Genomic DNA, 16,810 nt, shown 5'->3' on the forward strand with positions numbered 1-16,810 from the left:
ACAGTCACAACAGAATTGGTACAATTTAATTTTTAGCTGGGAGGAGTCTGATTGCAGTTATTCACAACACTCTCTGGACTGTTCTTGCTTGATAAATGAGATGTGCTGTGAGGACGGAGGCTTTCTGAGCACCCACAAGCCCTCTGAACGGGAGGTGCGCTGCTAAACGGGGGCTGCGGATGTTAAAATAAAATGAAAAAACATGAAGATCCATTTTAGTGCTGCACGTTCAAATGTGTGTGTTACCAATAATGATCCAACACAGAATTTTTGGTTAACAATCATCCAACCATCCATCCATTCAGGCTCATTTGGCTCTTCTTGACCTTCTCCCCTCCTTCAGCCTAATTACCAATGTAAACCCTCGAGGGGAAAACTCAAAGGACCCATTCACACTTTCACAGAGAACCTTCTTATTCTAGAACTGAACAAAAGAAATGCTAAAAAAAACTCATCACATGTGAAAAAATGGAATACAGTGGAATTCTACCAATCCAAATCATGTCTATTGACACCACAATAATCAGTAGGTCTTAAAACAGGCATCACACAACACTAAAAGTGGTGCTGAAGATGGGGCGAAGGAGAAAAAAACAGATTTACTCTGCCCGAAATACAAGAAGCCGAGACTTAATTGAAATTCTGTAATGTTGCTGGAGTGTTTTGTCACGCGCAGGAAAACCAGTCTGTCCAGAGGAGCAGGGAAATGAAAGCGCATGCAAACACACGACGTTGTTACAACGTCCTCAGGAGGGATGCTGGTACAAACATAAAAGCAGTGAAATTCATATTGGCTGCTCAAAGTGTTTCTGTTCTCCCCTGGGTAACCTGGAATTAGCATTTCACTGACTCTCTGGAACAGACTTATCTGTTGTGTCGGACTGGAGCTTCCTCTGTCAGAACGGGCTTTCTTTGACTTTTCCTCAGTTTTAGAATATTAATCTGTAATTATACATCGAAAATGTGTTCATGAATCAGAATTGTCCATCAGTAAAAGCCAGAGTCTTGAGTCAAACCTGTGGTTATTTGTCAGGCTTCAGGCGTGGATGGTACCAGACTCGATAAGGTTCCAAAGGTAACAGCCTGACTGGTTTTTCCACCGCTCTCAAACCAAATTGGGCATCAGGAGAGACAGCGTGCTGCACATTATGGATCAGTGTGAGGAACTTGTGACGAAATATCTGAATTTGATGGTGTGAGACAGGAAGAATTAAACAAAGCCATTGTGAGCAGATGCTGCAGCAGGGTTACATGACTGAATACTGAATTATATCCAGCTCTCATTCTTTTTTTTTTCATCAAACATCCTGACTGCTTAATAACTACATACAAACTTGATTTGAAACAAAAAGATAGATACTTCCAAGACAAGCATGCCAGCCATTTAAATAAGGATTGTAATTATTCTACACTCCACACATGCATCGACAAAATATTATATGTAATTATTCCCAGTGGACACATGGACCCAAGAAATGTATGCTCTTTCAATTACTTTTAAAACAATGGATGTCGATTTTATTGTGCAGTTAAGCCTTTCAATGGAGGCGGGAGCAAAAGTTGTAATTAATTGTAATTGTTGCACTTAGATTAGCAGATTGAACTTTGTTTTTCTGCCAGACCAGGATACTTGAAAAAAAAAAATATATTAGATAGTTAGATAATATTTCTAATTTTAAGCAACATTGAGGTCTTAAAAGGGCCAAATATTCTGTTTGATGTGCTTGCTTTGGTTACAAATGGTGAATCTTAAAGCACTCTGTCCACTAAAAGTCAACGAATTCAGAATTCAGTCAGAAATCTGTGTAAATAAACCATAAAAATACATCTGCCACCATGGAAGCTTAATGAGCTGCTCTTTCTGCATCTGGCAACAGAAAAGTTAGTTAACGACCAGCGTTTCTTCCTCAGCAGCTGAAAGCTGATTTATTTAGAGATGCTTTGTTAGCGTAGCACAAATAGTCAGAAAGATAATTGAATTTGATAATATCGCAGAAGATGTTTTGCATAAATTCTGTGCCTTTGTCTTTATCTCATAAACAATGACGCTATAATATCAGATGCTTAATGTACTCAGGGCATTGATGTTATCCACTGTGTTTCCAATGGTGCCACACTTAAGACATACAGTATAATGCGGGAGGGATGAATGGAAGGAAGGATAGATTGACAGGAGATGAATTAAACAGCAAAGATGGATGAGTTGAAGGAAGATGGAGAGATAGAATATAGAATGGTGGAAGTAAAAGAAAGGGGAGACAAAGGACACGAAAGATGAGGAGTTGTAAAGAGGGATGACGCAAGTGCGAAAGCTGAAGAGGAGAGAATGAGAAATGGACTGAAACCTGAGGTTAGATAAGGGGAGAGAGAAAAAAATGATGATAAAAAAGGTTTATGATAACGAGAGAGAGGCTGGTCGTATAAAGGAGTGATCATTTAAAGAGAAAAAAGCAGAGTGGTATTAGATAAACCAATTATAACACCCAACCTCCTCATTTTACGGCATCAGTCTATATCCATCCATCTCTCCTGCCGGTTATTGCCTCAATCTCTCCGACTTTCCCGGAATAAAAGCGTGATGTTTTCCCGCCGATAGCAAGCGGCTCTGCTTCCCGCAGGCTCTTTAAAGTGAAACTGGATCCGTGTACATCCAATCGGAAAGCTTTTAACTAACAGCGATGGGTTGCCAGGTGGGTAAAGTATTTAGCAATCGGAACACTCAGAGTGTGTGTTTGTGTGTGTGTATGTGTGTGTGTGTGTACGATCTTCAACACCACATCTCTGGAGCTACCAATGAAGCACATCTTTGGTGAAAACATTGCTCTTGAATTTTTAAGTCAAAGCCATTGTGCCTCCTCAAAGAGATGCTCAGCTGTCCAACTCTGACAAAGGTTACACAGCCCGTGTGACGGCGTAAAGTTCTCTGTTGTGTCCTTAGCATGCTCACCCCACAGTGTTTGAACAGTCTGATGGAGCAGGTGAAGGAGCAGAAAATCACACAAAGGCCGAGCTGAAAGGTGCCACTGAGCTCATCTCTGGCAGAACCTTGTCAGAACAGGCCTCCTGTGCCTGGAGGGGGTAGAGCTCTTCATCGTTTGATGAAAACACAATTTAGAAGTACTTCAATGAGCTCACATGATTTTATATATATATATATATATATATATATATATATGTGTGTGTGTGTTTTCTTCCACATTTGATGGTGACCACAATGTGGTAAAAGAACAAACATGCAGGAAAGAGGAGAGAAGCTGGAGATTTAGAAAAAAACATATTGAGGGTTGGGTGTTTAGGAAGGAAAATCAAAACTACTTTGGTTGCTCTCCTATTTTTCCCCATAAGAATTAAATAAAATAACTTCTAGAAGACCCCATTTGCCTCAATCCTCCTGTTACAGTAGGAACATTCGGAGTATTTTCTTTTTTGGAAACATCTGGCATTTCATAAATGGTTTTTCACCCCTGTGGGAAGGGAGGGCCGACAAAGATACTGGAGGCTTCAAATTTCACAAAGAAAGGTCCACGTTGGACTTGAAGCCAGAAGAACCTCCCGATAGAGACGATTGTATTAGCTCCACTGCTGAGTGCTGAAAACTAACCATATGTTCATTTTGTCTGAATACCAAAGTGCATCAAAACAATGTAATCAGTGCAGCTAAAGATCCGTAATCTAATCTGAAAGATTAGATTAGATTTCTAAAGATTGACCTGCATTTTATCCATGCAGGTGCTAAATGTCTGAACTCTACATGTGCGTGTTCGGGGCAACATAATCTGCATTTGAACAGAATTGTCACTCTATGCTTGTTGTTGTCTGCGTTAGACATTTTTGTTGGATTGTGTCTGTGCTCGCGCGTGTGTCGGCGGGCTGGTGCTTAGGTCAACTCTGACAGAGCAAGAGATAGAAAATCAATACCATGAAGAATCAACCTGCAACAAACACAGCCATTATTTACCAGCCCACACATCAGCCCTCAAACACACACACACACGCACGCACACAGACACATTGAACACACAACAGGCTCACTGAACTGTTTTAGTTGTTCTATGTGTGAGAGTCTTTTTGGAAAAGGTCCATAGATGAATTCAATCTGCATAAAGGGCCGAAAACAATTTCAGGCTTAACAATTACTCTTGCCCGACCAATTGGAAGTCAGTTTGCTTGAGTTGTTTTTATTAATATTTTGCTAACAGAGTTACATTCAGACATGATTTGCCTCTAAATATGCAATGATACATTAATTATGCACATCTCATGGTAAACACATGTTCCCTGACCTGAACACATTGCCAGTCATGGTTCCATCCTACAATATATCGGAGCTCTGAAAGAAACCTTATATTTTATGTTCTGAAGCTGTGGCATCTCCAGACAGTTTTTTACGCGTCCTACACAGGAATTTGTATTCTCAATGCGCGCTTGTCCGTGTCTCCACATTCCCAATGCCATGACCTCTATAAAGGTTTGACATTTTAGTCAAATAACATGGGTCGGCCACTTCCTGCCTCACCGCTGTGAGACGCAAATCAATGAGGGTTAAAGACACGATTTGTGATTTATTACCAGCAAATCTGTATTTACACAAGACATATTCATCAGAATAAATCTATAAAGAAGACAATAGAAGGGGAAAAAGAGGAGCAGAGGGACATTATGGGACATATTCTTTACACCTTTCAACTCCACAATCTATATCCTTGGATAGAATCATTTTAGTCACAGCTTGGTTTTACAATTTTGTTTTAGTGGAAACAAATAATAAGGTATATCCTGCAAAGTTCTATTCCTTGTAAGTATTCCCAGTGCTCGATGCTCATTTCTTTGGTCCCGTCTCCATGACTACCAATTCACCTTCTGTAGCGCTGATTTGCAGTCCGTGATTCGCGCCAACTAACAGCCTGTCATACAGTACCTTCCCATCTGACCCATTTCACCTAGACTGACTTTTATTGGGATCAAACTTGCAGATTAGAAATCTCACCAAGACAAAGGAGCATGTGAGGGTTTCTGCTCCTCACTAATGGAGTGATTCGTTCCGCAGGTCACTCCATTTGTTATCACCTCACCTGTTCTGTTGGATTCGCTGAGGAAGAAATGGCGTAGCTCTCCTCCATCATTCAGGATTGGCTCGCTTGTTCTCAAGATGTTCTGGTCCAAGTTTCTGTTAACGTTTCTTCAGCTGAGTAAAAAGTCACGAGGAAACTATCTCCAACACTAGAACGCATCGTTCTGACGACTAAAAAAACTCAGCAGAATGTTAAGCTACACGCAGATTTTTGCCGTTACTGGGCATATCAGGCCTTTTCTCCTGCTTTTCATAGTCCTTCATGATGCCAGGCTGGTTTTGATTGTTGGAAAGAATCCTTCATGGTAATAATTTGCTTTGAGAGCAACGTCAGGCATGTTGCTAACAATGTCCCAAAGGGAACACCAAGTGGCAAGTACAGACTGAGGCTTTCATGCTTGATCCAGCAGCTAAAAGCTCTGGATGAAGCCATCTATCCCCTGCAGATTATGGCATTTATTACTTATGAAAAGAGCGAGAACAGAAGAGAGAGAGAGAGAGAGAGGCGGAATTACGAGTGAAAGCAATTTGATCGAGCAAAAATGTACTCATGAGAAAGTGGCACAGCTTCTGTTGCTAAATGTAAAAGCACGGTGACATTTAAGTAAGCTGCATGTTTGCAAAGCAACGCATGTGTGGATGAAGAAAGGTGAGAAGCACAAATGATAGACAAAGGAGCGAGAATGGCAGCAGTCAGTGATGGATGGGACTGATTGAGTTTGAGTTTGTTTTTTTATGGCTCTTCTGTCGACTCATTTAGTTCACCAAATCACTTCATTCTCTCATTCTGCGATGGTAGCCTGGTTTAATTTATTTCGTTTTCTGTTTGCTCCCACTCTAATACCAACCAATATTATCCGCTACTCTCCTATTCCAGACAGAATACCAAAGCACCTTCTTCAAAAAATTTCAGAATGCATAGTTTAAAATGACCTCAAAGAATTCAACTACTACTAATAAAACCCTAGAACACTGCAAAGAAAGATGGACCGGCTCAATCAAACCTCAAAGCTGGAGTTGGAGACGACATGGGGGGAACCTTAGTGGTCATGTTCTCTGGAAATGTGTTGCTGCAGCCGCTGCAAAGGACGAATGCACCAAACATTTAAGATAAAAATGAATAATGGAATAAGTTAAAGCAGGATCTTAGGAAATTAAATTGTTTTATGTTAAAATCTTTCAGGTGTTCTGATCTTTCTGATCACCACCAATGTTTGTGTGCATATTCACAGGGTAGTTGCTAAAATGCCTGTTTGGAATACAACTGAAGAAGAACTGAAGAAGCCTTCTGGATAGAAGGCGAAACGTCTTCAAGAGAAGAAACCCAGTCCAGTTGACATAGAAAACTACCTTGGATGTTTGGAATACAGCATTTAAGGCATCAAACACTCCAAATGATCAATATTTAAAAATAAATAGATCAGACGCGGCGCTTTGGCTTAGCCAACACTGCCAATGCCGGGAATTAGCATTGACAATTAAACCATTACTCTGACGGCACGTAAACGGTATCGTGCTACAACAGGAGCTGGTTCAATAATTACTCTAAAAGCACAGGCCTCAGAGCCGCACAGCTCCGTCACTGTGACAGCCAATTTTAAAGCATGGATAAAAGGATCTTGTCACTTACCACTGATTACATGGTTTCAGTCCTGCTCACATTTTCTCTGCCCCTCCTCTGAGCTTTCCTGCTTTCTTCCCATGTGATATTTATTCTATTTAAACCCATTCCTGTGATGACTGACTGACTGTTTCCACGTAATACCTGAATGGATCCCGCTGGGATTTCTATGACAGGCCCTCTACTGTGAACCACTTTATGCCGTTAAGGGGTGGATTTGATGATTTGCGGGATACTGACTGATTGTACGCTGCTCCATTCCGTTGGTGTGTTTCTTCTGCCTTAATGTGATCCTACAGCCATTTTTGCCACAGCACACCTTCCATTACACCCCACAACTGCTCTTCTCTCTCTTTGGCTTTGTCCCTTGTTTATAACTAGGGTTTTGCTGGTTTTTATCCTCTGGCAATCTGTCATTTCAGGTTTTTTTTCCCCCTCATCTCCTAGTGTTTCTTTTATTGCCAGCCATGTGCTCACATCTCTGGCTATCTATTCCCCATTGCTCTCCTCTCTGTTCGCCTCTCCTTGTGGCCTTGTGCAGATGTCGGATCAGACCGAACAACATGACTCACAAAGAGGGGCTGAATTCCCTTTGGTTTGCCAGTCGATATCAAACACTCCTATATGCCGTGTGTAGAACCTTAAATGGTCGTTGGGAACATAAAATGCTAACACGCTAAACCCTGGGTGTGTGAGGGATCAGATTGTCCACAAGAGGACTGTAAAGGGTTCTTTTGAAATGCAATCTGTTTCAGAGTTCCTGCTTATTTTTGTAACTTTATTTGCAGACAAATGGTGCTAAAGAGGAGTTATTGAATGAATCTTTGTTTTAATTGGCAGTCTTTTATCTTGTTTATTTTAGCTGTTATTTATTTTCACTTGTCTTTGTTAGAGAAAATTACACCTTTTGCCAGTAGTTTCTTAGTAAAAAAAAAAGATAAAATGTTGGTAATGGATCTATCAGAACTCATTAAAATGACACTGAAACGAATGAGCTGGATCTCAAAAGTCAAATGAAACTGGTAAGATGGACCGGCCTCTCCTCTTTGGGCTGCTGGAATGGGTCATGCTGCCTTCTCAGCAACTTGTACCGGTTAAAAATTTGGACATAAAGTTCCAGGTGTATAAAGCAGAGCAGCTCAAAAGTAATTTTTAGTGTTGAATTTCTCATAACACTTTAATACCTCCATCTGTTTGACTGCTTAACTGCAGCACATGGATACTTCCAGTAACTCAAATATATTATTGGGGACATCTGGCCAGAAGGCAATTAATATATGGTAGCAAGTTGCAGGGAGAACTATAGCACTGTAATATTAGAGCGGTTCAGTAATCCTTACGACTTAGACATGCTTCAAAGGGACAGTTAAGAGGCCTATCGCGGCTGGTGCGCTCCTGAGTGTGCATGCCTTTGTTGCTTTAATGGATGTGAGTCAACGGGAGTGTGAAAATATGTGTGTCAGTCGTGAGGAGTGGGCGGACGGAGCAGAGGGGTAAGGTCTTGACCCCCAGAGGTCAATTCTAAATCTTTGCTTGGAGTAACGTGATCTACTACACACTCCCGCACACGTGCGCAAGTACACACACGCCCACGCGCGGCTGAAGTGGAGGAAGTGGCATGGTATCCAGACGGTATTAGCAGTATTTTGTTCCTCAAAGACAGCTCGTCACACACCCAAAGTGGCCTTCTCTTCTGTTTTTCCTCCCTCACTCCGTCTCCTTCTCCTCTTTTTCTCTCCACCTTCCTTAATCTTCTCTGTTGTCCTTTTGTCTTTTCCTGTGTTTGCCCCCTGTCTTACTTCCTTGCATGTTTGTCACACTTAAAAGTCTTAGCTCATCAAACACTTTTAAATATGAGACAAAGACAACAAAACTACACCCAAAATGTTGTTTTTTTAAAAAAAGATGTTTCATTTTCAGGAGGGTAATCCAAAAATCCATGTCACTGTGTAAAAAAAAAAGATTGCCGCCTAAGCCAAATAACTGGGTCATCGACCCTTAGCAGCAACAACTGCAATCAAACCTTCGTGATAACAGCGCTGGGCCCACTCGTCTTTGCAGAATTGTAATTCAGCCACACTGGAGAGTTTTCAAGCAAGAACCACCATTTTAAGGTCATGTCACAGCATCTCAGTTGGAATCAGGTCAGTATTCAGCCACTCCAAAGGCTTCGTTTTGCGTTTCTTCAGCCATTCAGAGGACTTGCTGATGTGTTTTGGATCATTTTCCTGCCGCAGAACTGTGCTTCAGCTTCAGGTCATGAACAGATGGCCAGATGTTATCCTTCAGGATTTTATAGCAGACAGCAGAATTCATAGTTCCTTGAATTGACCCAGATGAGCCTTCATGGTCTTTTTGCTCTGCAGTGAGTTTTACCTTGGAAATTTGCCATGTAGACCGTTTTTGCCCTGCTGCTTTCTTTAACGACACCACCAACAATTTACACACACACACACACACACATGCATACACACACTCATACACATTCACCAGTTAGTGATTGTGACCTAGTGAATTTGACCTCTGCATTCAACCCATCATTTCCTCGCCAGTAGAGGACAGGTCTCACACATTGGGCCTAACTTTCCTGCACCCAGGGAGCAGTGGGAATTCGGTGCCCATGATATTGAACCAGCAACAGGCTCAAGAACCTGGACCCAGGTTTCCAAAGATAAGGTGAAACATGGTATTTTATATTTTAATGGGGCATCTTGTAATAAACAGTTTCATTTTTGTGGTCTTTGTCCACTATTTAAATTTGTTTGCTGATCTGAATTATTAAAGTGCGACAAACATGTACCGGTAATAAAATGAATAAATCAGGATGGGGGCAACATCTTTTCACACCATAGTGTATACCAGTCATGTTCTTTTTCCTTTAAGCCAGTCTGTCCTCCATCGCATGCTTCTTCTCCCAGGGGGCCCGTTCACCCAGCAGAACCCTAATAAACCTCACCCCTCTCCTGTCTGCCTTTACTCAGAAGCTCTAGCTAAATAAACACTCAACCCACAGCTGGGGATCACGTTTATGTTTTTCTTTTCATAATCCTCCTTTCTTGTCCACCATCTCACATTTCCTTGGATACATTTGAACCTTCATAAGCTTTACTCTTGCATATTAAATTGCGGCTGCACTTGTCACAATACTGGACTTCAATCGACTATTCAAGGCCGAAAATGCCTGGAGACCACCTATTAGGATATATCCCAGCGAACACGGTGGCTATATCTCAGCAAACATGATGGTGAACACATGAAGAGGGGACAAGTCAGGAGATGTCTGGGATTCTAGCATCCTAAATGGACTCCTCGTCTCTGAAAAAGTGTCTCAGTGCCTCTTCTCCTACCAAACTAACTTTGAATGAAGATGATTTTTTCACATCATTGACCTCAAGGAGCTGTGTGAGTCTGTTGAAGAGCTCAACATCTTGATGCTTTATGCATTCATAGAGTACAGAGTGGCACCAAATCAACATTTGATGGAAACATCACCATTCAGGTCAGTACTCTGTCATCTTGTTCAGCTCAAGGGGACGTAGATGCAACATTAGCATCCTCCAGGCTATGGAGGGCTGGAGGTCTGTAGATATTCAGCTTGGCTTGCTGTACTCAGCAGAAGTCAAGACGATAGGGTCCCAATGGATTGCCTCTTCCTGACAATCTCCAGACGATCCAGAAGATAACCAAATAAATGAGCTCCGAGAAGGTTTGAGAGATGTAGTATGTGGCCAGCGTCACATGGGGGCCACCTCCATGATCATCTTACCTACCACAAGTGGGAACGTGGGGGAAAAAGAGGGAAAGTCACCATGGATGAGCTGGAAAGTTCATATGTTTTAAGGACACACAACAATGAAAAGGAACTGCAACAGTCCCTTATTTATTTAAGCCAACCTTTATTTCAGAAACCTGACTCAGGCTAACTCATCAACGACACCAGAGTGAGAGGCAGAGTTTCAGTTCAGCCTCAGGGCCTCAGATTCATTTTGTCACCTGCCAGCCTGCATCGTGTGACTTTGGTTGCCCATGAACTGCTATATTGCGCGCTGTCACAAATGACAGTTACCATTACCTACTGCGTAAATCTCCACGGAAGAAAATAAACCACCGAAGATCAGCAAAACCAAGAAATTCCAGTCAAAGTAAAAGCCTCGATGAAAGCCTTGAACTTTGAGGAGACATTATGAAAGAAGCTGTATGAAAGTGAAGGGGGTGTTATCACACTTGCAAAATGCATAAATACATTAATAAAAGGTCTGCAAATACAAGCAGCATGACTAAGCTGGACAGCAATGGATACCATTTGTGGTCCTTTTGTGCGTTATTCTTCCCACATCCTCAGCAAAATACAAAATGCAGACATTAGAAGATTAGTCTTGAGCATGGTTACACACATCCTGATGCACTTATAAGATAAGGCCAGAATCGGATAAAAACCCCCATATCACATCCCGACAATTCCCCAACAGGCTTAGCTGCCTGCAAGGAGTGTGTGTACATTTCAAAGAGATCAAGAGTGTGTTTCCAGACCTACCCGTGTGTGAATCTCCCACCTCGCTATTCTGTTTCAAAGAGAGTAAGCTGAGAGCTGTGACACCATGAGAGATACGGCAGAAATAAAAACTAAACCTGATCACTGGAACCTTCTCCAGCAAGCTTAGGCTGTGTTTGGGGAACACTCTCTCAGATGATGTCCCCTCTGCTGAGTTACAATGGAATCATTTGCCTTTTCTCCATGGTAAATCCAATCATAACCCCTCCAGCCACCAAATATGTTTCAGATTTGCCACGGTGCTCATGCAAGGCCACTGAAAGGTGCGACGCCCACGTGTATGGACAGACATATTGAGTGCCACTGAAGGCTAGTTTCTTGTGATAGATGAGCTTAGAACTGCATTTCTCATTTCAGTTTTTCCTGAAACTTCTCTCGATTCTGCTCTATTGACTCAAGCCATTTCTTCTTTGGTTACTCATTCAAAACTTGAGGCCAGTCCTGAAAATCCACTTTGAAATCTCAGGGTGATGAGTTTTGGTCCACTGCTGAGTCGAGGATTAAGTCAATAGTCTCACGAACCCCTTTGTTTCATTGGCAATATTTAACCGGCAATGATGTGGATGACAGACCCAGCAGATTTATGTGTGCTGCTCTTGAAGAGGTTTTATACTGTCCCCCCACCCTGAATCACGTTTCACTTATTTTAAGGGAAAGGTTATTTCACATTCATGGCACACACATCCTGGTACTTCTATCTCTGTGAGGACTTCCATAGACATAATGCATTACCCAGCTCCTTACCCTAAGCTAAACCATCACAACGAACCTTGACCTCAACCTTAAAACATGTCTCAAGCAGTCCTCTGAAGTTGTGAGGACCAGGAAAATTGTCCTCACTTCCCCAAAATGTCCACACTTTGCAAGTAGAATGTGGCTTTTGGTACTCCGTATGTAGCAAATAGGAGGACAAGCCTGGAACAAGTTGCAGGTTCATCTCATCACTGACTCACAGAGACAAACAAGCCTGTAGTCATGTCACGTTTAGAGCAAGCAGACGTGTTCGCAGTGCGGCAGGTCACTGTTGTACCTGGAGGTCAACCACAGATTAATGAGGAGGACATGTAAGAACCACCAAGGAAGGATTAGAGCCTGAGGCGACAGTGCAGACCTTGGACCCAGACATTTGGGTGGTGTAACGGGTGCCATGCATGTGCCCTTTATGAACTATTCCAGAACAGATTGTAGAATTCATATATTTTCAAAGGCTGACAAATCATATGTTAGCTTCATGTGCAGCGTGAGTCCTTCATGTTGCTGTGAGTTCTCTCCAAAGCAACATTGCTGCTAAAATCTGCTGCTGCACAAGCAGAGGAGGAGAAAAACAAAATCAATGTTGTGCATAAAAGAAGAATAGTGGAGTTGCATCACTTTCCTGTTTACACCTTCAGCGGTTTTATAGTCCATAGTTGTTGCAGAGTAAAGAAAAACATCCACATTGATTTGGGTTGTCTGCAGCTTTCCCTCAGATGGATTAGGTGCAGTGTGAGGAATGAGAGGGGTTGTTGTTGCTCCCTGGACAGTAAAGACTCTAATAAATTAATAAAATAGCAATTCAGTGACATTAAACTATCCTGTCCTGGCTTATATGTAGTGTAATTAAAATAAAAGGTACTATTATCATATTACATTATAGCATATCTTGTCCAGGAGGAGAATGCTGAATTTAGTATTCAGTTCATGTGTTGTGTAAATACATTATGAATGAGGACTTTCTGGCAACTCCAGGCAAATTTCACCTAACAGGCCACACCTGTGATGATGTCTAGCTTCTGAGAGCAGATTGCTAACGCCAGGGTGCCGTGCAGCTGCTTCCAGTTAGCATTTAGAAGAGTTGTCACAGATAACATGCTCGCTGAAATTATTACTGTAAAAGTTTGGGAAATTTCAAGGGTAGACCTTGAAATCAGGAGGGCCCACATCTCATGTGAGCTTGGAGTTGGCCAGGATCCCCAGAAAGAGCTGCAGAATGTGCACAGGGAGACAAACACACCAAAAACAGATGGGTTTTAAATTCCTCAAAACACCCCCTTAATTAAAAAAAAAGGGTAAATTTGTGAAATCTCTGTTCAAAAACAACTCCCCAGTCTAAAAGGCTAATACGATCGTAATATCTCGCCAGTTGAATTTCCCCAAGATAATATTGTGCATGTAAGCTGTGCACGGAGACCTCTTTAGAAACAAAGCAATCAAGCATAAAAACCAACTAGACACCAACTCCCACTACCTTCTGTCCAAATCACACCCGTTCACAATCCAGCATGCAGTCACTCACAGTCATAACTCAAAAAAAAATAAAAACCCTCATCTTTTTATGGACGTCTAAAATGGCCGTGGGGAAATATGTAGCTGTGTTTATTTATTTATTTGTTTGTCTTTTAAGCAGTAATGGAGTTGGGGAATAGCGTACTGTTAGCATATGCCCTTTATTGCTGCCTTCTACTCACTGTCGAAATCCAAGAGGATAGCTTTATTTTTAGTTTGATAATTGAAATTACTCATTGCTGCACATTGCAATGAGGCTTTTGTTTTTCTTTCCTAGCGCTTAGCTTATCCTTGCAGTTAATGGACATGCAATTGCCTCCTCTCAGGAATTGGATTTGGTTAACTGAGGAGTACGAGCTCAGCATTCAACTAAAGACGGATTTAATATGCAGAAAATCACGTCGAAGCTTCGGCTGTGATTGCAAATAATGGCAATAATAACGGTCACATGTCTAAAACAATTCCCATGTGCGCTGTCAATGCTGGAATCGAGACCAGAGTCCTTTTGACTCGAATATCATTTATTCATTTAAAATATGACAGCAGCATGGCAGCGTGATTGGTGCATGCTAGTTTTTTTACATTTCTATTTTCTCTATCTGCTCAGTTGTGAGCCAAGTGCGTCTTTATATCGATCTGTTCTGTCTCTTTAATGAGACTTGTGTCTCAAGTAGCCCTGGCTGAACTGCAACATCTATGCACCAATTACTCCTAAACCCCAAAGCAGTGGAAAAGTGAAAGAACAGTTCTAAGAGCCAAACAGAAGAATATTTATGAGACAGTGAGGTGAAAGTTGGATCACAGAGAACACACACAATATTCTTTATCTTATTACAGTCAAAACTAGTTTTGGGATATTTTCTTCCCATCAATAATGGGAACTTCATTTTCCCAGCAGCACAGAAATGTAAATACAGTGGTCAGTGGAATGTTACCTCACTTCTCACAGAACTACATATAAAGTTTGTGACTGTGAAATCATAACTGTATGCTTTTAGCTCATTTTTTCCCCCTATCACGTGCATGTCTTCAACGTGCTTGCAGGTGTCATGGAATTCTTCTGTATAAATAACAGCAGTAAGAGAAATGTGACCTCTTTAACAGTGATAAAACACAGTACATATTAATGCTAATACAGTAGAAAAAACTCCAATTAAATGTGTATTTCTGGTATATTTATTCAACTATTAAACAGTCATGTTGCCAGGTCTCTGGAGAAAATAAGAGAATGTCTGCAATGGGTGTGTGTGTGCGTGTGTTTGTGTGTGGTGGTGGTGGGGGGGGTGATGATGTTTTTTTGTTTTTTTTACGGTCATCAGCTGTGAGCATTTGTATGTTTATGCATGAATGTGTGTGGGACTGCATGGCAAGCAGCGCGAAGGCTGCCAAGTGTGTGTCTGAAAGCAGGGATAACATGACACGTGACAGGCAGAAACACGTGATAAAGATGGATGACATGTCTGAAGCTCTGCGACGATGTCGTCTGCCACGGCGGGTATCATCGTAGAGACTTTTCCTCTTCAAAACACTCCATTACCGTAGAAATCTTTAACTGCTGCTACGTCGAGCTTTCCGGACGTCGATAGCATTGCACATTTCAAGTGTTTAGTGCAAGAGAAGTCTTCAATCCCTCCCAGTTAGCAGTGCAAATGATGAAATGATCATGTGTGGATGTAAAGGAAGATGTGTAAACTCTGACATTTATAGCTTCCCATACCAACTGTTTTCACATCCATCTCTCGCGCTCCTTTCTGCTGAGGTAGGTCTCACGTTTGCACACTCTTCTCAGTGTTTGTACCTGTCATGTTTTTCTTGTCCTTTCTCTGTTTGATTTCTTATATACATCCCCTTTCTGTTAAACGTGTTTTTTTAAACCGTTGCAGCTCACATACAAACAGGACTTGTTAACAGGGAGACAAAGATTGATTGACTTTGCAGGCCGTGAGACAGGCTGCCAATAGCAGTAACTCTGTTGGCAGCCCGGATCCCACACTTTTAAACAACAGCACACATGTTAGCTTAATTACGCTGGACATTTTAGTGTTGCTGGCTGTTTCTGCAGATGGGAAAAGGCTACGACAGATGCAGGATTAATCAATAACCCTGGGATTCAAAACAGATTTTAAACATGCCCATTAGCCAGTCTCAAACTTTGAAGATCTCTATATACAGGGTGACTTTATTGCAGTGACTATGTGTGTCATATTGAATAAAACATCAGATTTATTGTCTGATGTGGGGCCAAACTCTGTCAATTACAATAGAAATCATCCTGTATGGTATTAATGTCATGCAAAACCACAGATTTAAGGCTGTGATTTGAAGACTACAGGTAGAAGTACTTCAGTAATGGAAAACTCTTAAAGCAATTTGAAAACAATTATTAATGATTATTTTTTATTAATAAAGGGTCAAATATGTACATGTTAGCATGTCCCAGTTTCTCCTCTTTCTATTACAACTGGTAACAGCTTTGCAGAGAAAATTAACAGCTTATAACAAATTATAGAAATAAAGGAATTTTATGAAATAGGGGTTGTTTTTAATGCAGATTTGTGTTGAATGAAGATATATCACATGTAGCAATATGTTCATTTTCTCTCTGTGAGACAGGCGAGTCGTTTGGTTGTTGTTTCTTTGTCTTTTATATCTTATAGGGGGTTAAATTTAATGTACAGTAAACTCACACTTGGAACTCAGCGGAATAAAGCACAATTGAGAAAACAGGAGTGCGAAATTCTTTATGAAACACAACACAGAGGAAATTAAACCAGCTAGGTGAGGTTAGTTAAGCGTTCTCATAAAATCCAGGTTATGAAAGATTTATCAATGGAAAAAAATACATTTTGGGAATTGCTTCTTTTACATAATTAAAGTGTTATAAGTCGTATAATTTAAGTCCTATTGATTCCAGAAAGTGGAATTCCAACAAGTTACTCTGTATTATGGTTTACAGATCCAGAAAGAGCACAATGGAAACAAAGCCACATAAAGATATGTTACAGCATTGAGTGACCTATGGAACAAGTACACACAGAACTAGGCCTGATCTTGTCAGCTCTGACTTCTCACCATCTTTGTTATGTCGTTTAATCAATATCAATATCAATCTTTATTTATATGGCACTTTTCATACGCTAGGTAGCACAAAGTGCCTCACAAAGGATAAAAACAGCAAAGAGAACAAGATAATCAAGAAAAGGACACACACACACACATACATACAACACACTTACACACACATCCACACACACAAACAAGCTTAGACAAGCTGAGACATGGCTGGTCACCGAGACCTGAG

This window comes from Takifugu rubripes, chromosome 4, assembly GCF_901000725.2.
Source record: "Takifugu rubripes chromosome 4, fTakRub1.2, whole genome shotgun sequence".
In the NCBI taxonomy this organism is placed as follows: domain Eukaryota; kingdom Metazoa; phylum Chordata; class Actinopteri; order Tetraodontiformes; family Tetraodontidae; genus Takifugu; species Takifugu rubripes.